Below are 25,766 nucleotides of genomic sequence, written 5' to 3'. Positions count from 1 at the left end.
ACATGTGTACAAATAAACATTCCCCATGAAGCTGAAGCCTGTGCATGGAGCAGAGCTCCCATCCCAGCAGGCAGCTCCCAGCTCTGGCACAATTCCCACCCAGAACCATCTGCCACATCTTCCCTCCAGCAGCTGGTCAAGATTCATGGTAGAAACCCCTRAAATTCTACCTGAGCTGCTTTTGTGGAAGCTACAGCTGCACTCATGTTCCATCTTTTTCTATTGTCTGCAAATAAGCAGCAAAGCCACTGCCCCTCACGTTTCTACAATGGCAGGTTTCTAACAGTTTCTAAATAACCTGTGCCAACTCCTGCTGAGCATTCCATCCCAGCAAGTACATGGGGCAAGCAGGTCTTTTCAATAAACATATAAACAACAAATAGAAAATAAAATTAACTGCAAATAAAGAGAAACTTACTCTAAAATAAAATTCTTCGTTCCATTTTGGGTTCAGTGTCTGTAAAAGAAATAACAGTGTTTACAAACTAAAATTTCTTTAGGTTTTCTGGCTTGCAATCATAAAAACACACATGCAAGTGACAGTTTTCTAGGGAAAAAAGAAAAATAAAGTATGTAATAAAAAATTGAAAAAATACATTGCCATCTAGAAATTCTGTACTGAGTAAACCAAACATGGGAGGATATTTGACTCAGATGATCCTAAAATAKATGTTAAATACAAATAGAATTTGTTGATTAAAAGACTAATCATTGAGAACCTATAGAAATAAAGCCTGGAGACATTTTGTTCTCCAGATTCACTTAAACCCAGATGAAAAAAACAGTATTTTTTAAACACAAGGTTAACTTTAAGGCTACAAAAGCAGGCTCAGATTAATACTGTGAAGTAAAAAAAAAAAAAAAAAAAAAAAAAAAAAAAAAAAAAAAAAAAAAAAAAAAAAAAAAAAAAAAAAAAGAACAAAAGAAAAGGTTATTTCCTTGGAATGGGCATGATATTCTCCCTAATCTTCTCCCAGCCCAAGAATTTTAATTTTGTTTTAACAACCTGACTAAAATGCACAGAATAAATGTGCATATAGATTGCAAGCCRTAGGGAGCTCAAGCATGACATAATAAATTGATTAAAAAAGAGATGAGAACTACAAACAATTCAATTTGGACAATTCAAGCTTGGGTAAGTATAAAAACAATTGGACAMGAGGTCCAATGTTTTTGTGCTGATGCCAAATCATTCCCTCATGCTCTCACACAGCAGAGATTTCCCGGCAGAGCTGAGAGGAAAAATTGGCTCCACACCCACCACAATTCAGTTCTAGGAGAGATGGGAATCTTGGCTGTTTATCTTACTCCTTGTATAGACCTAATGTCCTGATTTTAGAACCACATCATTCYAGTGTGTGTTTTCAGTAACAAAATTCTCCACACTATTCTGTTTTGCAGCAACAATTACAACTGAGCCATTGTTGATTCTAAATGCCTCCACAAAAAATGACAACTCATTATTTTGCCTTAYTTTTCATACAGGTTATGACTTTTTTCCTCTCTGCCACCTATACCTGTGAATTTAAAAAAAAATATATATTCTTACCAAATCTTAGGGTCCTGATAATGACAAATATGCCCTAGTGGAATTTTTGTTTGCGTGGATTGAAATTACGAAATGAAATTAAATTCAATTTTGGTTCTAATTAAAAATGTAAGCATTCCCAGTCTTTTCTTACAGGGTATCTTCTGTCATCTGGCTGTTTTAAATTCCTACAGTAGGAAAATATTTTGAAAACAGAATTTTTAAAGAGAAATATTAAAGAATGATCATTTTTGCTAAAAGCCAGATAAATTATAATTAAAGTAGAATTGCTCAGTCCTTTATTTCAACTATGTCTYTCAAGGAAATAAGCCTTTGATAAAAGAACCAGTGAACAGCACAGTGGCAGTTGATAAGGCAAGTTTTGGGGAGCAACACATGAGGTGCTGTCTCCAGGCCAGGCACACTGAGGTTGCAGGCACTTGTTCTCTGATTTTGGTCTGGAGAAAAACCACATTAGCCAGTTGCTACACACATAGGTAACCATTTTAATTAGTGCTGCATTCGTTATACAGTTGTGTTCCAGTGTTCTTTATCTTGCCAAAGCCATGGAATTAAGAGTATATACATACCTTTTTAATAGTTTTTGTCTGCACAAGAGCAAGTTCTCTGTTCTCATCCGCTACATACAAGGAAAGTTTCACATACGGGTCACTGCAAAAGAAGAGATCAGATTTAACACTCTGTTATTATACAGCCAAAGAGCAATTCAGCAGGAAATTATCATTACAACAGCACCTCCAAACACTTGTAGTGGAATGATCTCCAGTGAAAGCTCAGCACACAYTGAAAATGAGTGTTTGAATGATCTCACAGAGATCACTGCCCTGCAGCTCTGCTCCTGCTGGGGACAAGAACYGTTGCTCCCACACAGCTCCTGCCCATGAGCACGCCTGTGGCACTCCATTAAACCAGCCAGGGAAAATGGGAGCCGTGGGGTTTGGAGAGACTGGCTGTAAGTAACCCCTGGAGGCTGACAGCAAGTGCCACAGCAAGTATTTTGGCACAGTGGTTATAATTGTTTTGAACCATAAACCCCAGCTGCACTGCTGATAATTCAGCAGTGATTCAGATAGAGCAGAGAGCAAGCAGCTCATCCCACAGTTCCAGKGAATGTCAGTCTCTGCCATTTGCCATGGTTTTGCCAACTTGCAGTATTTRGTATTTTCTTAAAGCTCAAGCAACTGTAGATATATAAATATCATCTTTCATTTCAATCTCAGCAGGAAAAGACAAGCTTCCAGCTCTTCTTCTGGAAGACACCAAGAACAACTATGACTTAAAAACCCCAATGAAAAATCTCATWGAGATCAGCCTCCTTTAAAAATCACATTACTTCAGAGCAGTATGAAACTGGGGCCCATGAATCGTTTCCTATTTGTTCACTTGAGTCTGGAATTGCATTTGCCCTATACTTTTGAAACAGTTTTGAAAGCAARTCTCAAACCAGCCAGTGACATGACGTATTATTTACTTATTTTAAGTTCCAACAGAAGGTGGAGAGCACAGGCACACGTGAAAGAACAATGGAACTACAAAGGCCTACATGGCTCTATTTTTATTTTAAAACCTGAAACCGCCTCCCCACATATAAAATTTAGTAACACTTGTTATGCAAGTGCATGGATGCCAGGCTTGTCACATGCAGGCAAACTTTGCATTTCAAAATAGCCTGACTGGTTTCCTTTGGAACAGTCTTGCACAAGTTAATTTTGCTTCTGTAAGAAACACAGACCCATTCCCTTYGTGCTGCCCCTTTTCTGCCTCTGTCCCACATACGTGAAAGAACTGAACAACAGCTCCTGTAATTCYGGCCACAGAAATACCAGCACACTCCAACACAAAGGCAGAGAAGCCTTTTCCTTGAAGCCATTCCAATTGGATTCCTTCCCTGGTCTTGAAGGGATCCCTATTTGGCTATCAGGTAATCTTCACCCATCCCTTTTCCCACCCCTCACCCCATCCAACCTACCTGCACTCTGCACAGTGCAAGTCTACACAGAAGAAATCCTAAATGAGCCCCTGAAGGCGTGCACCTCACTGCACTCCTGAGTCAGAGAAGTCCAATGTTTCAACGTTCCCCAAAATGACCAATTTTTAGATTCAAAGAAATAAGTGAAACAAAGCCCAAAATATGCATCATTAAAGAAGACTGGAAAAATAATGAGATACTTCCAACCAAGTTCCATGGAGAGCAGTATAAACAATTATCTAAGGCAGCAACTCTTACAGTCACTATCATTTTATCCCAAAAATCATTCCCTCTGGTGACTTTCCCCATTCCTGCACTGTAAARARGGWRAAGTACAATGAGAATACACAACAAYCAACTACAAGGAATGCTGCAGAGCATACTGGCTGTGTTTGCTCCCTGGTTTTATTTTAGCACAAGCCTCCTGGGTTTCATCTTTCTGYCTGTACCTAGTAACATCCGTTAGGAGTTTTTCTCAAAGAGAAAGAAGATTTTGACCTCACTGTCAYACAAATCTCATGTCTTGTGACTAAAGCAAAGCACAAAGTGTTCAATCACACAACGATGAAGGAACATCAGCTTCTGAAAAGAAAACAAAACCTTACCTTACTCTTCACCRCAAAGCCAAACTTGCAATCCATTGTGCCTAAGCATCCCAAAATCTCACTTATCCACGCCAAATCCCAGAGTCATTTTATAGGCCTCCCATTTCCCTTCTATTTTATTTTATTTTTATTTCCAAAGAAAGGCTCAAACCTCATCTGACTCTACAAGAAATGTAGCAAGGCTTTACCAAAGAGCTGCTAGAGATAAAGACTCACATCACAGACAGCTGCTAAGAAGTGCCTGTGGGTAAAAAAAAGGAGTTAAAAATTACACCTCAAACTCCACCTCCAGTGTCTCCACCTTCCTTCACCATGCTGTGTTCTAATAAAGGGTGATGGGACAGACTCCTTTTGTATTCTTGCTCTCCTGAAAATCTCCCAGAGCATAAAGAGTATTTCAATCTTCCAATWCAGATGGAACTGTAAGTATGGGTTTTTCTCCCTAGGTAATTTTTTTTGCAAAGGTTAAATAAATGCTTTAACAGAATATGCATACATCAGCCCCTGGAGCTGAGGGGCTRATATATGCATAGATCTTCCTATGCCATTTCACACTCCCAAAATATCTTAACAAGTTCTAAAATCCAGCGGGGGTGGGGGAAAGAGAGAGAAAACTCCATGACACCTGGCTTTTGGAAGAGAAAAGCTCAGCACAGGAATTCCAGGCAGCATCCCTACCCATGAACATGMCACACATGGACTGTGCTGGGGAACAGGCTCATCCAGCCCAGCACACACAGAGGCCCCAATTCCCAATTCCTCTTGAAGGATGGAACTGAGCACTGCTGCTGGACATCACCCACCACCAACCCTGTCCCTGTCCCCGTGCTGTCCCTGCTCTGCCAGCAAGCACGTACCTCACACTGCAGAGATCAAACAGGCGGGGACGTGAATGTGGATTAAAGCTGGCTCAGCCTTCCCTCCTTCCTTCAGCCCGGGCTGCCATAATCCCAGGCCAGGTCCTTATCCCGCAGCACCTCACAAATGCTCATGCAGACCAAGSAGAGCCCTTGCACAGCCCCAATTGCAGGCAGTGATTTTGCAGGTTCTGTGCTCAGCAGAGGCAAGGCTGGTCTGAGCACGGCTCAGCAGCATGGATTTAGCAGGTATAACTTGTCAACCCATTGCCAGAAAGCCTGGCTCACACCAAGCTGTTCKCCTGCCCACGGATGCAGAGCTGTGTCCTCAGCTGCTGCAGGCAAGCACAGCAGCAGAATGGCATTCGGCAATAGAAAAAGGCAGAAAGCTMAGGAAATCTATAATTAGTCCGTGGAATTCACTGTGGTTAAGGAATTAGCCAGGTTCAAAAGGCAAAAAATTGGCTATGTGCATAATAAGAGTAATGAGCTAATTAAATCAAAACCTTTTGAATCCGCTTGCCTGAAGTCTCATGTTAATCTTCAGCTACTGAGGTAAAACCAAACCCTTGTTTTATTTTATTACTGTGTTGCCAACACAAGGCTGAATTAGCCTTGAACTGACACTGCTGAGGGAGGTGGCAACACCAGGATGTCAAAGGAGAGGGATATCATGTGCTTCTGGCTAGAAACACCATTTCATTTGTTCCTGCTCAGGAATGCATCATTCCTCTTCACCCAACAGTCTGGGAAAAGGCTGACCTTCTTTCTTTCAAAGTATGTGCTTCCTGCACTCCTGGGGGAAAGCCCTAAGGAAGGATGATCAAAACTGATCCCCGAYCTGAAGATTTTTATTTTTAATCTCCTGGCGCAGGCACAGCTATAGCTTCAGGACAACATGCATTTGCTATCATGAAATAGTTCCTAAAACTACAGTTTCATTAAATTTTCTTTCTACATCTAGAGCAGACAGGAACCATAAGGTGCCARAAGTTCCCAAAACTCAGCATTTCTGGGTGCCACTGGAAGTCTGCTTAATTAAAAATACACTACTACGAAATGACTGCAAATATAACACTGACTACCAGGCCAGAAAAAATCAGCGTAACAGAGCCCAGAGACACCAGGATTGGGATGGTCCTTCCCTCAGACCCGTCTCGCTGACCCCCATCCTCTCCACAGAAAGGCCACCATTAAACACACTGTTCTGTTCCAAAGGGCCCGACTGCCCACCCTGCTGAGAGCACAGCCGCCATTCCACCCAGCTCTGCCCCCTCACACACGACACCTGCCCACAGGCTTTGTTTCATCGCAGCTCATTTCCCGCAGAGTGCAGCCTTGTTCTGAGGGCTGCATGATTAATCTCCCCGCTCTGACTTTCCTCAGGCTCCCACTCACAGGGCCGGACCATTCCACAGCTTCTGTGGAAGCTGAGGGCTCTCCCCGTCCCCCTCAGGGAGCACAGCGCTGAAAGGAAAGGAAAAAGCCGATCCCAAATTCCCAGACATGCACTTGTGGTGCTGTTTGTCTGACCTGGATGCTCAGGGTGGCTTTATCTTCCATTTCTGCCCTCACACTTCTCTTGTGCAGCCCTTCCTGAGGTTGGGCGCTGAGGGCTCCAAACTGCTCCGTCCCAGAACTGGCGGGAACCGAGCCCGCCCTCAGAGCCCCACAGCACCATGGCAGCGCCTTGTGAGGGGCACCCACACACCCAAAATACACCCAAAACACACTWTGGGACATTAGTTACTACTCCACTGCATTCTCCACCTGTATCAACACACTTGTGCAGTCAATATATCTTGTTCTGTTCCCCAAGACACTTTTGCAGTGAATATATCTTGTTCTGTTCTCCAAAACACTTTTGCAGTGAATACACCTTCTGTTCTCCAAGCCACACTGACACAAACTACAGTTGGTGTCAGCTCTGACACTTGTAAGATGTCATCACAACTCAGTCAACTAAACTTAATAACAAGTGGCCTTCTCCCATATTTGCCACCTTCTGGTKAAGGGAACTGAAGTGATCCAGCATGTGGGGGTAAGCAGAGGGAGGGCAACAGGGTTTGGGGCTGCTCCCAAGGCAAAAACAAATCAAACCAAGCAAATTCTTCCTTAATTTAGAGATGCTAGGAAATTTGTCATGAGTCATCAGCTAAGAGTAAGTTGTTGGTTGCCAAGCTGGTGATTTGTCATCAGAATGTGCTCAGGGAGAAGGATTTAAACAAAGCTCGTGCACGCAGGGGTCAGTGGCCGCCTGTGAAAGCTCCGCCTGTGCCACTCAAGGCAGCTGCCCTCAGATCACACAGGGAGCCTGCACTCAGGATTAACAACCACAGCTCCAACAACACTCATAAACAGCCTGCGAGGGGGAGTTCACTTTTGTTCTGCTGTGCTATTAGTCATTGCCGCAGTGARGTTCTGATGAGATTAACCACACGCTTTCCACCTTACCAGACAGGCAAAGAAGGTATCGGGGATGACACTGGCAGGGATGAGCGATTTCTCCACAGGACAGTGTCACATTAGTCTATAATAGTTACCTGTTTCCTGCTGAAAGTAATAAGTCATCTTTTTAAATGGTTACTTTCCCAACTTGGAACATAAAGGCTGACATTATCTCTCAAACACAGGACTCCTGAATAAGCCTCATTCTTCATTTTATTTCTRCTTTCTGTAGATACTTATAAAATGTTCATAAATTGCTACACAGCATGKTTAAGTGGCACAGCTTGCTGTGTTAATAATGGGCACTCGTGAGGCCACACCTGGAGGACTGGTCCAGTGCTGGGCCCTCAGTAAAGAGAGACAGACACACACTGGAGAAAGTCCCAAAAAGTGCCACAGAGATGGTGAAGGGACTCTCACACACTGGGACAGAGAGATCTGGCACTGCTCACCTGGAGAAGAGAAGCCAACAACTACAGGATTACTCTGTATTATCAAACTAAGATCAACTCCTAAGATTTCTCCATTTACAGCTCCTGAAATATACACCCAGCACATCATAAATACCATAATGTAGAAATGGGTAAAACCCTGCTAATTTTGGTGGAAAACCTGTAAGCCCAATTTGCTCAGAAGCCATCGGATACTGTGGAAGCTGTGGAAATTCTCTGGTGCCCTCTGCTGCCAAGTACACAGAGAGGTCGGCTCTGGAACACGTGCAAGTGCTGAAGAGACAAGTCATTTGAAGAGGCATTCAGAGCCAGATTATTTTTTAAAATGATTTGATTAATTTATGAAAGCAACTCCCTTCAATGGATTTGTCTCTGCTCGTCAGAGGAGCCATAGGTAYGAGAAGGGGAATGGGCTGTTGTCCAACCCAGAGGGGAGAGCTCCAAGGGTACAGCTAACACCAATTTTTCCAGTAGTGAAAACCAGATATACCATAACTGCAAGTGGACTAGAAATACTGACAATGGACTTAAAAGAATAGCTACAAGGTAAATATCTGCCATCTTTGTCACCTGCAAAGCCACAGCCACACGTGCTTGGCTCTCATGTGAACCACTGGACACATACAAATTAAAGAATCCAGCCACATTTCAAATCCCACGAGCAGCCTGGACCCTGCACAGCTCTGTCATGGATCCTGGGCACAGGAAAGCAAACCAGAAAAAGAGCTTTTCAGGAAAGAGCAGGCAAAAGCAATAAACCCAGAGGCAATGCATAACAARCTCTTATGTCATTAGAAGCACAGCTCCCTGTCAATGAAAAACATCCACAATTTTAACTGCAAAGTACTTCGCATTTTCAACTTCCAGACAGCCACAACTGCAAAGTGGATTCTCCTGAGTGTCCTTAGGTATCCTTACTTGCTATTAAAAAAAATTCTTAAGTCAAAAAGAACCCCAAAAAAACAAACTCAAAAGCATTGAGATTTCTTTACTGCTCCAATCTTCAGAAGAAAAGTAAAAGTTTCTCCAGTGCTCAATACTGGTAAGAGACTTCCCTTGGATTTAATCAAGCGAGGAGTGGTTTTCAGACTCTGCAAGCCCACAGGCAGTGTTTTCTAATGGCAAAGTTGATTACAAACGGCCAGGACAAGGCACTGAGATACAAAACACAATGTATGCCTTGTAGTTAATCTTTCACAGTCAGGCAGGAACACAGGAACTGCTCTGGCCCAGTCTGAAGCCCTGCACGGCTCCACCACGCAGACACAGGAGCTGCTGGGGCTCTAACTGCAATACTGCAATACTCTGCAATAATGTGTTTTCAAATGACTTTACATTAACTCATTTGAAAGATTTGCACAAATTTTAAAACACGCATATGGAATGTGTTTTTATGGAAATCCTACTGACTTRAGAACAATTGCCTCAAAATATTTTAAGGGCTACATCAGTTCAGTCCAAATTACACTTGGATTTAGCTTCATGCATTTGGAAAGATAAAAGTTACATTGCTTCTGGTCAGCATCAAAAACTGTTCTTCAAAACAGCACACTTGGAGGAAGAAAACAAAAAAGCTTTGGCTTAGCATATTCTGCACACAGGTACCAAAAGAATGCTTGTTGTAAATTTCACCAAAAAATATTAAAKTTGATTAAACTTTTAATTGCTGCTTTCATGTAGTTTTAAGCTAGATACACAAGCTAATGAACAATTTGTAAGCATCATTAAAGAAAACCAGGAAAACCCACAGGGAGGCTTATTTGTACACTAAGAAATTAGTCATTTCAACAAAAGCTAAAAGTGGATACCACTAATTTCAAACTGATAAAACCCTTGATGTAGATTGGAACATTTGCAGCAGAGCATTTCGGCAAGCTTAAGAGAGCAGGAACATCAAGGCTGAACTAACCTTCAGAAAAATAAAACGACTGGGTTTGGGTTCATTTTAACCTCAGGCCCAACTTCTCCCCAGCTATTACCTGCTTGGTTTCTGCAAGGCTGGGCTTTGAGCTGCGGGAAGGAGAGGCAGGAGCAGCCAGAGCTGCATTAAAGCTGTCCCAACACACACCCAGCAGCTCCCAGGCCCTGCCCTGCCAAGCTGATCTGTCCCAAGGATCACAGGGGCTGCACAAMACCCACCTGGCTCCAAAGATGTCTTTCTTCGCCAGATCAATGCCGGAAACCACTTTCACCCTGAGGATGCGAGACTCCTCCTGGGACAAAAAAAAAAGTGGGTTTAATGTTTATTCTGCGGGTCATTTTGAAGATCAACAGTTGGCAAGAGGTTAATAGACAGCAGGAGTCTCTCCTAGGGAGGATTTGGAAAAGAAGCACCTCTYGGAAGGTTTATCTGAATCCAACCATGAGGAGCATTTGACTCCAGCCAGAGCTGTTAAGAGTTCAATAAAGGCAGAGTAAGAGTAGATAAGAAATAACATCACAGCAATAATAACTTAGCAATAACAGCAATAAAAGTAGACGAGGATTTGCTGARCAGGGCCATTTCACAACATAAGTAATCCATATCCCACAAATTCATTCTGCATTGACGCTAAAGCTCTTCAAACACGAGGGAAAATATTCATAACATTTTAGTTATGAAAGATGTCTGTGCTGTAAAAATGAGGATGCATGGTTAAAAATAAATCCTTAAAATGAATTTTTTAAACCTGTCTCATCACCTTGGTGTACACAGAGAGCCCAAAACCAGCATTCACTAACAGACGGCAGGTCCTGCAGATGCACATCACTGGAGCATCAGCCTGATGCTCAGTTTATCACTTCATTACACGAAGCACTTGAGGAACGTCAGTAAAAATGGTCTTTTTTACATTATTTTTTTTCTCCCTGTTCGAGCAACACAAATGAAAGCTGGAAAATCTCCTACAGAAACAGGTTCTGCAGTCCCCGTATCAGTGATACCTTCTCTCCTCTGATAAGGCTCCCAGAGCTGCAAGATACGGGATTCAATTACAGTAACTTGAGACTCCRTTCCTTGAAGCCTGTTCAGAAAACAATTCCACTTTCCCACAGGTTTCCCCTGCTCTGTTTGCTTTRGGCAGCTGAAAGCCAGACACAGTTTTGTCAGCTGTCTGGGCGCAGATTTTTCYGACTGTGAGGAAGGTCAGGAGCAGYCCCRAAGTAAAGCTKTACCTGGGCAGCCCAACTCACCCCTCTGGAAGGAGGCATGAACAGGGGATTGGAAAACAACAATCCCATTGAACMTGTCTGCAGGGCAAGTTCCATCCTGGCATTTGTCCTGGCCGAGGAACTGGGCTGCAGCAAAACAACTCTTGAGTCTTAAATGCTCCCTGTAAACCTGGGACTTGGTATTGTCCCAGCAGCACTTAATAGAGCAAGGTAGTTTCTAATTAAGGGAACACGATTTTCTCCCCAAAACAGCCCAAAGCTTACCTGAGAGGTGAAAGAACTGTGGKTGGTAAAGAACAATTCTATGGACTCACATTAGTGGATATTCAATTTTTTTTCCTATGTACCATGTGCCTGGTTTTCTAGAGTGATTTTAATACACAAAAGGCAATGAACGTGCAAATTGTGATGAAGAGAATTCCTTCAATGAGAGAAGACAGCATAGAAAAACCCAGATGAAAAATCAGACTGCTCTGACCTCAGCGAAGTAGAACTAGAGGAGAAGTTGCCATAGCTGTTTCTATATTTTTAATGCCACTCAGATTCCCTCTAACAAAGTCCAACATCAGCTTTGCATGAATGTCATCTCCTTCCTGCACTCAGGGCACCTCTGCAWATTAACTGATTCAAAAGAAATAAAAGAAAAACAAAAACCAACAAACAATCCCCCTCAACATCTTTAAAAGAGAAAAAAAGGCAAGAGGAGGTCCCGCTGCTAGAGGATCCCTAATTCAGTTTTGCAGGATAAAAAGATGATGCTCCAGATGATATATAGATTCTCAAAACCATTCCTGAAGGGCCACATACCACTCTAAGTACCCCAGATGCATGACCCTGTTCCCTCCTGCAAAGAGGGTCTCAATATTCTCCTTAATTCCAATTGAACAAGCAGAACAAGTGCTTTCACAAATATTTGTTCCATTTTCATATGCATGAAATAYGTATACACACGTATGTAATGTTTTCAAAAGAAATAATTAAATTAGTGATAAGGCCTACTGTATCTACCCTTAACTTTTGCTGGCTCTTTGTGTCCCAGTTTCTTACTTTATTTCCAAGAGGGCTGTGTCTAGATAAAAAAGGACTTAAATTTTCACAGCAACAGTGAGGTGATCTCACCAAAAAATCAGAAAAAGCATTGCTTGGCTAGGCAAAGGTGAGACTCCCAGCACATCAATTACCCGATGCAAGTTTCTACCCAGCCCTCTCTGAAAAGATTGTACAAGAAAGTCAGGATTTTGGTTGGTTTTTGTTGTAAATCCAAGGCACAATGACAGAGTAGGCAAGATAAGATCACTTACCACAGAAAAATTCTGAGTGAGAAGACCCAGGATGCAAACGCAAATAATACAGTGATCCCCAGCACAAGCAGAGAGACAGATATGGATGATGAAGGAGAAATGGGGATTCTACCCATGGCAGATAGTGAGGCTGAAGGATAACAAACATACAGCTGGAGTTCTAATTTACAACTAAACAAACAGGAACAAGCAGAGCAGCGTGACAAGGCTGATCAGAGACACAGCACAGCTCTGCAGGACTCGACTCAGGGAACCAGGAGCACACACCACAGGAGAAATGCTCCCTGGGGAAAAGCAACACCGAGGGAAATCACCCAACACGCTCCCAAAGAGCATCTTCCCAACACAGACTCCCATTTTCTGGCAACAGCATCCAAAATCCCTTTGCCTCATCAAGAAGTGGAGAGAGGCATCTGCAGACTCCAGGACACAATTTTGGGATATTACACCCAAGAGGCCAGCACCCACCCTCACCTGCTCACCATCCCCTCCTTCCATGAGCAGCCAAATTTTCCTCCTTAGAACATCACAGGGAGCAGGAGGCAGGAAACAGCAAGCTGAGAAGTTAAGGGAAGACAAGGCTTCAATTTGCCATTTGCCAAGGAAGAATCTTTGGTTCTGTTCAGAGTTGTAACCATATAGCAGAAAGAAATACTTGTCTGTTGGTGGGATTAAACTGTATCCACCTGACTCCACAACTTCTGTGTTCCACTGAATTCCCTGTGTTCCGTAAAACACATATCCCAAACTGCTTTTTGCAGCACAGTTTGAAACACAAGTTCAGCTCAGCCCACAGAGATACTTTCCTATCCTATCTCAACCTTGCCTGTAGCATAGTGGTGGATGGGGATTTCGGCAGCTCCATAGTGGGGATGGCTATTTCRGCAGCTCCATAGAACATTCCAGCAGTGATCCCTGCCCATGTTCCTGTCCWGCCCACAGGCTCAGCCTCCCCACCTGCCCGGGAGGGCCTGGTTACCTATTAGTGCTGAGCTCCACTACTGTCTGTGCTTTGTCCAATCATTAACAGGAACTTTATGTATTCTTGCCTCCCCAAAACATGGCAAAGGTTACAGAGTTCTCCTCTTTGCTGAAGGATAACCTCTGTACAGGTTGTGTTCTCTTAGMTGCAGTTCATAACACCCTCTCAGAGGACTTGACTTATTTAGCTGGAACCRAGCTATGGAACTGGAAGCCTATTACAGATCAAAACTCAGACTTCAACAACAGTGAACAAACTTCAATTCACCTCAGAAAAGATGAAGTAACACAGATGCATTTCCAGATGTAGGAGACTGTTGTATGTATATTTATCTGTATGATTCATATTTTGTAAATTCTTGGTTAAATGAACACCACATTCACTTTCTCCAGCTGCTCTGAAAAGTCAACTAATTTTTAATACCCATTAAAGCACTCATACAAAAAAAAACTCATTAAGCCCTGCCCTTAGATGAGTAAAATACCCTGGAGCACAGAAGTTAAGAGACAGCAGAAGAGAAAGAACAGTGTCCCGAGCTGCCTTCTCTCTCAGCGGCCGGGTGAAATGACACCCCTTCAAAGGGTGATGCAGGAGCCACAGCTCAGCCCACACCAGCTAAACCCAAAGGGAAATGCTGCAAACCCAACCTGAACAAGGAACACACAGTTGTACGTTCTAAATACACACTGAAAGAAAGCCACAGCAATCCCATCTGGTGTAAGAAGGAAAGCTGCAGATGCCAACTTCCAACAGGACAGACAATCCCATGACACATGTAGTGCACGCATTAGGAGAACAGCCTGAAATAACAATCGATACGGGGATAAAATTAGACGGTTGGCTYGTTTAAATGAACAGACAAGTGTGAAAGGCACAACGGCTGGATCAATGCACACCAATATTTGAACAGCTGCCACGCAGACCAGGAAGATTAAACATTTAACATGTTTTTGCAGAGGTGTATAAAACTGTCTYTCAAACACCCCAAGACGGACAGGTTCACTCTCCTATTTGCTGCACTCCCGTGTGGGACACCAGGCTGGAACCAGGAGCCAAAGGGGGCTGGAACCCCGCTGTCACCCCGCTGTCACCCTGCTGTCACCCTGTTGTCACCCCGCTGTCACCCTGCACCCAGAGCCACCCCAAGAGCCACACTCACCACGGGACCCCCACGCCGAGCTCCTCCAGGCACCGATCTCGTCCGCCTGTGCCCGCACACACGGAAGTTCAGCCGACACAGGCAGTAAATGAGCAGCACCAAGGCAACCAGGGGAAAGGCCAGCGAGCTTGGGTTTCACATGGAGAGAGCTTCACCTGAGCCGCAGTGGGGGAGTGTTGCTTGGGTTGGGTTGGGCTTTTTTTTCCCTTCTCTCTGTGTGGAGACATTTTTGATTCCAGCCCATGATAGGGGCCGGTGAGGTAAATTTCCACTGACTGTGAGGAGAGAAACCAGATCCCACTGGAATGTTACCTGCACGCAGAGACTGTGAATCTGGTTTCATCCACTGAGCACCTCATCGCTAACTTTACTGCATCTGAAAGTTTGCAAAACATAACACACTAAAAAAGATAACAGATCTTTAACTCAGTGTTTTGGTGGCAAAACAAATCCAAATGGAAAAGACAACAAATCTTTAATTCAAAGTTTTAACTGTGGCACTTCTGGTTTCCTGAATGAAAATACACAGTGCCACACGCAGCACACACGCTGATCTTAATTCTTCCCATTTGGGAGGAAAATCAACCAGGATCTGCAGCTCCAAAGCAAAATCAAGACAAATCATCTACTTAAGGGCCAGCRTTGGCCATAGTAAACCTAATAACCATGGCAGGCTTCTCCTATATCTCTCAGCAACTGAAACCAAGTTCAATGGCAGAAGAGTTAAACTGATTCTTACTTGGATTTGTTGGTGGATTAAACCAGTCCACATGAGGCAGAGTGAATAAGCCATGCTCTAGGAAGCTATTCCACAGCAAAATCCTGCAGAGAGTATTCTCAAATCAGCTTCTCCTATAGACTGGCACCTCCCCAATATCAAACAATGCTGGGTACCCCGAGAACTCAGGTGGGGTGTTCTGTCTGTGAACTGTCACCATCATCCCAGGGGAAGGCAGCTCCAAGGGAACAGCTTGAGGACATCACAGTGACTTTCTGAAGGCCAYAGCAACAGAATGTGCTAAGTCTCACTATAATTCTTGCAATATCTTACTAATCTTGAAATTGTCAGTGGCAATTTTGCCAACAGTGTTTGATAAAATCTCAGTTGTGCAATGCAAACAAAACCATGCACCAGGGCTATGACCCACATCTCCACTCTCCTCTGCAAGTTCAGCACAGGAAAACAAACCTGAAAGGTCACTTGGTTACAACTCATCTAGCTCAAGCAGGGACATTAAAGTCTCCTTTCAGACAGCTTCACCACATGCAGCCTGGGAACCCAGCTCACATCTTCATCCTTGCAAGTGCTCAGCACACTCCCCCTCACCAAGTCCCMGAGTAAACCAAACTGTGCCTTTCATACCCACAGAGCTCTCAACCATTGCTGCAGGATGCAATGTATTTGTAAAAACCTCATTATTTTCTCTAAATGAGATCTCAAAACCAAAGCAACTAAACCTGAAAGCTTCTGGAGGAAAGAAGGCCATCCAGTTTGGATCAGACAGACCCTCCTGGCTACACTGCACGTGTCAGTTCATGGAGCATCCATGGTGCTCCAGAGCACTGAGAGCTGAATAAGGATTGTCACACAGCAGCAATGAAAAGATGTAGCAAACACCAGTAAACATTAAAAGAACTGCAGAGTTTGGAGAACTTCGGACTCATAAGCTTATATAACAGGAAAATATTGTATGTTTTACAATAGCGATTTAGGTCCTATTTACAGGACTTCAGACCTCAGAAGAAGAGTGACTCTATTCATATTTACCTAGGCTGGAATGACACGGCAGAAGAAAACACCAGTCTGACCTGACTGACTATCCTGTAAGGATTTGGCTTTAAAAATTCAAATATCCCATTAAACCGCCCCAAAACCCACACCCAATCCTGATATTGTACAAGAAACCAGCACCAAGACCGTCTGCATCCAAACTGAATATTAACTGCAAATTTCCACAGAAAATTCCTAAAGAGAAGTCTGAGAGAACTTCCTTTCCTTTGGGGATACAGAAACCARGCTGATTAATTAAAACCCCCACGTTTCATTGAAACAAGTATCCCCTTTCTGACATGCCAAACTGCCCTTCAAGCACAAACTASCATAAGACACAAGAATGATGATTCTCTGTGTAGGATGATAACAGGACACTGGCCCTGACACTGGCAAAAGAACAARGCTGCTTGGTTTAATTTCAGATCCTCATTATCCTCAGGTCAGGGCCCACACAGATCCATTACTTCCCAGCAGTACTTCACAACTTATTAGCAAAAGAGAACCACTAAAAATCCATGTGCCCAGTGGATGTCTGACAATGCTGTCCAGGAATAAAAAAGGGTCTGAATTCCCAACTGAATTCCTGCAGCCAGCAGGAAGGACTCACAGAAGAATGTGACAGAAGGACTTGCTGCCAAAGCAGCTACTCTAGCACAACAAAAAAGTTTTTTACCTTTCACTAAATCAACCTCTGATACACTTATATATTAATATTAAAAAAACCCCACTAAACATCTTGAACTGGTGTTTTTTGATACCATGAAATCCACTAGGCCCTTACTATTCAAACTTTTAAAAAGTAAAAAATGGTAACTTAACAGAATCCTCTTCATTTTTCCTATGTGCAATGGCACACAAATGCAGTGTAACACTGTATTTTAGACTACCAGTTCTCATAAAAATCCACCGATTTATCCCAAAGCTTCCATCAGTATGCAGAGGACATGACCTCAAAGAGCCTCCCAGAAGGAATGAGGTTGGATGAAGTTCTGGAGGATTCTATCCTCAGCAAATTAGACCAGGGCCAGGGCACAAAGGGGAAGGTGGATTTAAATGGCAATAACACCACAAATGACAAGTCTGAGACGACCTGAAAGCAGATAAAAGTAGAATTCCCAGAAAAATGGCTTCACAATAATCGTGGCTGGGAAACAGGCAGGTGGGAAAACACAAAGCTCAGGTTTCTCCTGTAGGCAGTTCTGTGCTTGGTACCAAGCAGACACATGCCAGTGAAAGCTGCTCTGCCAAGGGCCAGCTCTGGCTGCTGCTGCTGGGAGTGCCCACCTGAACCTGGGCTCTGCCACCCTCCTGCCTGGCAAAAGCTTCACCTGCAACAGTACCATGTCCAAAGCTACTCCAGAGTTACTGGTGTCAACTGAATTTACAGAGACTCAGCATCATCACTACTCAGAGCCACACAAACGTTCACCAGTCTGGGGTGATTTATGGATTGCAAACCATCCAGGGAAACTCATGGAGCAGGAATAAGGTCTGGTTAACCCTTCACATATATCACTGTGTTTATGTTCGGGGGAAAATAAGGAATCTTAGCTGATTCTTCTGCACTTGGCTGTTAACTTATTGGMATTAGTGTCTTGGGCTGTGTCACAACAGCAGCAAGTCCTGCTACATCTCTGGACTATTTTAAATTGGGCACTGGAATCGTGTGCCCACGGCAGTGGTGGAGTCACCGTCCCTGGCCACATTCAAAAGAAGACTGGAAGTGGCACTCAATGGTATGGTTTAATTGATGAGGAGGTGTTCGGTCATAGGTTGGACTCAATGATCTCAAAGGTCTTTTCCAACCTTTTCAGTGATTCTGTTACTAAGGCCAGAGAGCACAGGCTGGGCTCTGCCCTAAGCAGCACTGCATGACCACAAGCACCAGGCCCTCAGAAGAACCAGAGCCAGTGTGATTTTAACCCAGTGGTTCCATTTCCCATCTCCACACATTTCCCCCTCTCCATTTGACAGTGGTTACCAGACTGGAAGCCACAATGCCCGTGCACATAGCCCAAACAGCACCAGGCATCAGGGCACACAGACCCTATCATAACTGTGTTAGACACTTGCAGATGGGCTTTGGTTTGGCAGGCTTTTGAGCTTGGTTTGTTATTTATTGTGGGGTTCGGGATATTTTTATATTCACTGTGTCTGAAGATCATGATCATGCATTTCAGGAAGAGGTTTATCTATAGTTTTTCACAGTGGAAGGGCAGTGTGAGAACAGAATCTCTAAAGGATGCTCTTCCCTCTCGGAGGAAATAAATCCACTTTCAGATTATCACTTGTTCCTTTTCTGGAAAAGGAAGATGTTGAGTAGAAYAAAACTTGAACTCACCTACACTGCTCTAGAGGCCACACAAACCTGCACACCCACCCCAAATACAGCAGCAATGTCACTCTAGTGAATGATACTCTGAACTCACGGCCAGGCTGGGCAGGGCTTGGAGGAACCTGGCCCAGGGGAAGGTGTGCCATGGTAAGCAAAGTTGCTGTATCAAACAGGGCATGTTTAGCTGCATTCACTCCAGTAGCACAACTAACTGCCAAAGGATCACACAAACATGTTTATGTAACCACAATCTATATTCTAGTTAGATATTTAATGATTCCAGACCATAAACAGTCAGTGGTTGCACTGTTTAATGACAAAACACACATTCAATAAAACCATAATCCAACAATAAACTGTGATTGGAGGCTCATTTGAAACCCAGATAACTCCAGGGATCAATTCCACGGCATACACTCACAGGCCAGAGCTGCACCGCTGGCTGTTCCACCTGGAGAGAGGCAGGACAGGGAGCTGCTTAAACAAGCTTTGCTGAAAAATTCCGACAGCAGGAMACCTACACGGACAAGAAAATGCCAGTTGGACTCTTAAAACCTGAAATATGGCTGAACTGCTTCAGTGTCAGAAAGACACAAGGCTCAGGTACCCGGGTGATGGATGCTCAGCAGGCTGGCAGTGTCAGGCTGGGAGAAGCTTCTCAGAGGGAAGAGCTGGTTACACTGCAATTACTCTGGCATTCCAGAACCCGCATGTCACCTCTCCTAATGGAGTATCTGATGTGTGCCAGTGCTCTCATTACTGTTTTACAGACACTGGATAAACGGCTGGACTCTGTCAGAGGCTGCCTCAGTGGCCAAAGGGTGCTGGGATACCCAGCAGCAGGAGAAGACACTGAGGGAGGTGCGATTGCTCCTAAAACCTGTGGATCACAGGCTGACATCTGCAGGGAATTCAGCCGGTATTTTTCACTTTTCAGCTTACCGGCAGTAGCTTCAGCTCAGAGCACAAGTCAGGAATGTCAGCTTTCACAGAGACACTTCATTTTCTGACACTATTTGTTTTGTTGCATAAATCATCCTATTATCCAAGCAGAAATTATATTAGCTCTTCCAGCTYTTGGCTGCAGTTAATAATTAATGTTACTGTGTGAGTTTCCAGCCTCCCCTGGTGAAGAAATTCTCCCAAACACATTAACATTTCAGTGAGTGGTGCTGTCAGTCACTCCAGCAGTTCAGTCCTTTGGCCTCTCCATCTTGACTAAGTTTCTTTTTTTAAAAGAATAACAAATCATAGTCAGGTTTTGGATCCTGGTTGTACTCCTGCTGTTTCAGACCTACTCACATTCCATGTTTCACCTCCTTCATCTCCTCCCTTTCCTGCTCACTTTGCAAACACAGCAGCACTTAAAAAAGATGTGACTCTTGGTTCATTAGAGGCATTTATTTGTCATTTCAATAGATAGCCTAGGGCTAGCAGGCTCTTCCACCTAGGAACTGTGGTGTCTCAAAGAACAGAAAACTTTTCTGTTACTAATCCAGGCTTAAGGCTGACACCAGGAGCAAACAGCCCCTCCTGGCTGGAAGGACAAATCCCACAGTGGAATTCTTCTTCAGTTCTTCTCCAGGGCATCCACCCACATACAGGGATATGGTATGAACAGCCAAAGATGAGAACAAATTTTAAGGTAATGTGAAAAATAGCTGGAGTTAAAAGAGAAAACATTAACAAGAACATTCCCAATACAGGACACTGAGAAATTCTCTCCTATGYATACATGCATTAAAGGTGCTTTTCAGGAGGAAGAAAAGTAGGTACTATCTGAACTTAAAGGCTTTTTTTTTTCTTTTAATGGAATATGTTCACCTTTTACACACTGTAAAAGAATAGGCTTTAAAGAAAAACAAATACAGTGATAGTGATACTGAGCATTTTTTTATTTCTATCTGTAATTTCTGCATATATATTGAGGGTGGAAGCCTAGGAAGGGTTTTRGAGGGGGTTGAGATGTTGTTTGCATTGGTTGTTGGATTTGGGGRTGGCCATTTGTTTTGTTTTCTAGTTATATTAATTGCTTGTGGGCGATTCCTTTGGAATTTGTGAAATGCTATCAATAAATGGATTGTTGGTGGACCAAGCTCAGAGGTYAGCTCAGTCACTTGTTCCTAAAATGGTACTTGACACTGACTAGACTRAGAAACACTCATTAAAATATTCACTACTCATTATCCAAAACAAAGGCTGCACTTTGTGTCSTGCCAGGCATTCTGGATGCAAACTGGGGCTCCACGCCCCAAACAAAAGGAACATTCAGAATCCGTGTTTTGCACAAGCGCTGCAATAGGGTCAGTCATTCAGCATCCCAGAGCAGGACCTTGTCCTGGGGAAGCACAGATGTCCCTCAGAGAGGCACAGTGATGCTCAATTCCTCAGGCAATTACAGGCACTGGAKCAGCTTCTACAGCGACCAGCTATGTACAGAAATTATTGCTTCTACCTGCTTATTGTGGTCTCTGTATCACACTGCTACCTGCAGACACGATGGAGACACACAGGGCTGGCTGCTCCTGACACCACAAGGACTTTTACTTTTAGAGAGCTCAGTCAACAACATTAGGAATAAAATACTGGATTTCTCTTCCAAGATCACAAATGCCTATCGCAGTGACTGAAGAACAGCAGTGGAAAGCTCTCAGGATAACACAAACTAACAGAAGTCTGAAGAACAAACTCAGCTTCCTCCAGGCAAGTTTAAATTAAGTCATATCCCCTTCCAGAAATAACAAGATCTACACAAAGTCTAGTTTTGCTTCTAAATGGTGACCACAGCACCCAAAGCAAAAGGAGAAAAGCTGCTCAGAGCTGCAGAGCCCAAAGTGCAGTGGCACAGAAATGCCTCCTTTTACAGRCTCCCATTGGAGATGGGCTGGGGCTCCACAACAATTACAGCCTTAGACATTCCTGTGATAGTGTTTGTCCTATATGCAAGTTCATTTTCCAGCTGCTTATACCAAACACAGCAAAATCTACCCCAAAGATCAGGTAACAGCCCAGSAAACACAAATGCTGCTGACAGGAGTTTGTGACACTAAGAAAAGTATTACAGCACTCCGCAAAAACGGCAGGTGAAGTTGACAGGCACAGCAATRTCCCAAGGGCAACCAAAACAAATCAAATCAAACCAAACCACGCTTTGGGGTCAGCAGTTTGGCTCAAAACTCCAATACTCAGACAAACCAAGGAATTCAGAGTAATCCTAAAGGAAAAATACCATGTAACCAACAGCCACTGAGGGATGGGAACACATCTAAACCAGAAGGAGTTCCTAGCACAACATGCAGCTGCCAAAGATACAGGGCAGCAATATGTGAGCAATTAATATTATTCACTGCTCCTTCARCTTTTTGCAACGACTTTATCTTGTTTTGCTTTGACCATCTCAAAGGCAGCATTTCAGCTCAGTCACTTCCCAACGAGCCCACAGGCCATCCCCACAGCAGCCAGGCCAGAGCTACCACTAAACTGGAATAATGAAAGATTCTCAGAATGAGTCTTTTCCAAGTCATTGCTCGAATGCAAAAAGGTCATTTTTATTTAATAATCAGAGTGATGGCCAGCCCAGCAGACACTTTCAGTGGCACACAAAGCCTAATGTGTAATTTCATACTACCTTCTGACAGGAATATCTAACATTTCTGCATCCATAGCAGCAAAATGCTCTGTCTTACAACACACCTAAATCAGGGATCTGGCCATCTTCCTTCCTCATCCAGCCTTCCCTAAAAACTACAAGAGAGGTAAGAAAATTGTAAAAAACACTAAATCACTGTGCTTCCTGTCCTGTGCTGTCATGTACCTCCTGCCTCTAATGCACCTTCCAAGCACTGAAAGCATTTATGGAATATTGTGGGGAGAGGGGAAGGGGGAGCTTTGTCATGGAAAAGCTTTTCAGAGCTGATCACACAGTGCCCTCTCAATTACCTACAAACCTGTCTTTCCATCTGACTGGAAGACTCTTGATTTGTCAAAAAGAAAAATCTCTAGTGTCATTGAAACAACAAGGATGTTCCAGTGTGAGCAGCAGCACTCCAAAGGCTGACAGGACATGAACGGCCAGCTTGGCAGAGGAGAAGGGCTTAAATCTCTCCTGAAAACTGCAGGGAGCACCACTTCTATCTGAGAAGACAGAAAGAGCACAGAGAGCAAGCAGRGATCAGAGATGAAATCCAAAGGTCAGGAAGTGCCCCCACCGCTGGTCACAAGCCCCTCACAGCACAGACCACCACAGTGGCTCTCCAAGCTCTGCTCAGCATTTGAGTTTAAGACAATGGGCAGCAGAACCAAGACCACCAACCCCATCCACAGGAAGCAAAACCAGAGTATCTCAGACAAAAAAGCTGTTGCTAGGCAAACACATGACCCAGGTGAATGCCAGAGGAAGAGGAATTCAGGAAGCCTAGATAAGACCTCTGAGCAGCGTTTTCCACACGGAGGTCCTGCATTTTCAGAGATACCACGCTGACAGGGAACACAAAAGCACATCCAACGTGTTCCCTGGCGTGCAATTCCAGGCTGAGGGATCAGCTACAGCACTGCCTCACTTTTCCAATAAACATCAGGATGGCAGTGCTAAAGCACTGAAAGCAGCCGGTTTCCACAGCAACAGTCAGCAATGACACCCAGAGATTCTGTAGCACATTGCAGCCTTATCAGAGGCCATCTATCGGTATGTGWGCTCCAGCCTGCAGGGACACCGGGCTGGGCACCCCAACTTCACTTCCCAAATGCCCCAGTCCCGGTGTCCAACACCAAAAGTGGTGAGTGCCTCAGTGATTTCTCTCACCAGGTACAGGCTGCAGCAGTCATTTTGTCACTCATCACCAAGCTCCCTCTCACACAGGCTCTATTTCCTGTGCAAGTTTTGGGAGTGTGAAACAACAACTTCATTCCCTGTAGGGCACACACACCCCAGGGCTGCAGGGGGAACTGTGCAGAACACGCTGGCCCAAGGTCCAGGCACCTGGACTGAATTAGAGCTCATCATCTCTCACTGGAGTGAAACCAAGAAACACAAATGTAGGTACAARTATCTCAGAACTGAACTGACCAGACTTAAAATCAGGCTCCATGACAACAGCACAAGGGATTAAAGGTAAATTCTCATTATGTCAGCAGGCTGAAAAAACCACTCAGGGCTTTGCTAAATCAATTCAAACAGTGTTAAGAGGCATTTCTTTAATAACAATGTCAATCAAAATAATGACTAAAGCTATAACTGAAATGCTTTAAAATATGCACTAGTTCCAACCCAAATTTTGGACAACCTTCTAAGGAGAAAAATGACACAAATAGATAGGCACATGATATTAGAAATTCACCGTAAGATTTGAAAACACATTAGCTACAAACTTCAGCATCTTAACTCTACAGCCTTTGAGGCCTCGCACTAAGAGCTGCTCCACAGCTTCCAAAGGGGCTCCTGCCAGGAGCTTGCATTAGAAGCACACACAGGCACACGATGACAAATGACCTGGCAGGTAATCCACACCCAGCCTGTAACAGTSTGCTTTACAATGTTGACTTTTAAACAACAACAGAAACTAGTTAAGACAAAACCAAAACCTGACTGTGTGATTTGATTTGGCACAAGCTGTGGCACAGCTATAGGATGTTCCTGGAAAACACAGCTCCGASCTTGCTCGTGGCCTGGCAGAGCTGCCCAGCACAGCAGCTGCAGAACGAGGGGCTCTGCTGGCCTTTGCTGCACCCACCACTCTCATTCTGGGGTTCCAGAGTGCACAAACACCACAGAGCCGGGCCTAAAACAGGGACAAGTGAAATCACAGCCTCGAGTCCGGGGAGTGACAAACACTGGATGGACCCAAGTACATCACAGTATTGTTGGGATCAACCTACCCTGCCAGGGAAAAGCACCCAGCAAGGCTCCTTCCCACAGGGAATGGAAAGGAGAAATGTCTCCTCAGGCCATGGCAGCACCAGTGCTGTTATTCACACAGTCCAGGCCAGGCATGCACAGGAATTCACCTGACCCTGAGGAGTCAATGTTTTYCTATGGACACTGGAAGGAATGAAAYAGTAAGTGATCAAACTTGACCAGCTGGAACCAAAACAAACCAAATATCCAGCAAGGATAAAAACAGAGGTCTTTGTGTCACCCACGCAAACACTGCCTCCACCACCTACCCAAAACAAGCACAGACCGTGCCTGAGGGCACGGAAAGAACAAGCCCCTCACTGTGGCACACACCATCTAAGCTGCCCAACTCACACTCCTCAAGTGTCTACCCACTGGGGTGGGTGTAAACTTTAGCCCTAAAAACACATTCTAAAAAAACAGAGCGGAAAAAAGGTACATATGAAGTGAGGCAGGGCGGTCATCCATCGACCCTTAGCTAGAAAATGCACGTACACCACTGCATGCAGATGCTCTCACTCAGTTCACTAAAGCAAGACCTGTCCAAGACAGAGAATTTTCAAGTTCTTTCAAYTCAACGTTTACAAGCAATGGCCAAGGCAGTATTTGATAACACATCCAACATCATTGTACCAAGAGCAGAGGTTAAAGAAGCAAATCCATTGCTGCTGGCTTGTCACTGAGCAGCAAAGCTGTTGCTTTGTTATTGAGGCTGAATCAGCACAAGCACAAACTCATTGTTTTGTCCACACACCACTTGTCCCTCTCACCACTCCTTTCACCAAAAACAGCAGGAAGAGTAAATTCAAGAAACCTTTAAAGAAAGGCTTAAAAACTCCACTTCTTTGTTAGGGAAYTCATCCATTTGACATTCCTGTATGGCTATAAATGAGCTGCTTTCAGACAAACTTATCACAGACTTCAGCACAGCCAAGATTCTAGCCAAAGCTTTGGATTAATGAGATCCAGAAAGCCAACTTCACAGCTTATGGCCACCAAAGTGCAAGTGCCCTGCCTTCACACACACCCTCCACCACCTGCCCAGAAGCTCCTGCCACATACCTCTGACTGTCACCACCTTCTGGAAGTTCCTGCAACTCAGTAGTCCATGAAGTCCAGTCACAAAGACATGGAAGGCTGTCTGCAGATTTCTACTGGGCCATGGGTGGACCCAGGGTGCACAAGAGACAGCAGCATCAGTCTCCTTTGCAGTGGTGCAAATCCACCGGATTCATATGGGCTGCTCCAGATGCCATCAGCCCCTACTGCGTCTGCTCAGGTCGAGGGTGGAG

At 44.1% G+C, this 25,766-nt stretch overlaps 1 protein-coding gene across 4 annotated transcripts in view; it reads right to left on the bottom strand.

Moving 5' to 3' along the window:
- The window catches only part of NEDD4L (NEDD4 like E3 ubiquitin protein ligase), a 76,657-nt gene that overhangs the window by 42,340 nt on the left and 8,551 nt on the right, over positions 1-25,766 (bottom strand). For 3 of the 4 annotated variants that reach the window (XM_057383476.1, XM_057383478.1, XM_057383480.1), the window contains exons 1-4: positions 14,473-14,542; positions 10,020-10,093; positions 2,119-2,200; positions 419-457 (exon numbers count right to left, since the gene is read on the bottom strand). The gene's annotated coding sequence lies outside the window, so the exon portion shown is untranslated. Of the gene's footprint in view, positions 1-418; positions 458-2,118; positions 2,201-10,019; positions 10,094-14,472; positions 14,543-25,766 lie in introns of those variants that run through there. The other variant, XM_057383479.1, reaches the window with a different exon arrangement.

The sequence above is a fragment of the Malurus melanocephalus genome, unplaced genomic scaffold (genome assembly GCF_030028575.1).
Source record: "Malurus melanocephalus ecotype Western Australia unplaced genomic scaffold, MMel_1.1 scaffold_636, whole genome shotgun sequence".
Taxonomy (NCBI): domain Eukaryota; kingdom Metazoa; phylum Chordata; class Aves; order Passeriformes; family Maluridae; genus Malurus; species Malurus melanocephalus.
The sequence above is the reverse complement of the archived record's forward strand: the minus strand, read 5'-3'. Positions and strand labels throughout refer to the sequence as shown.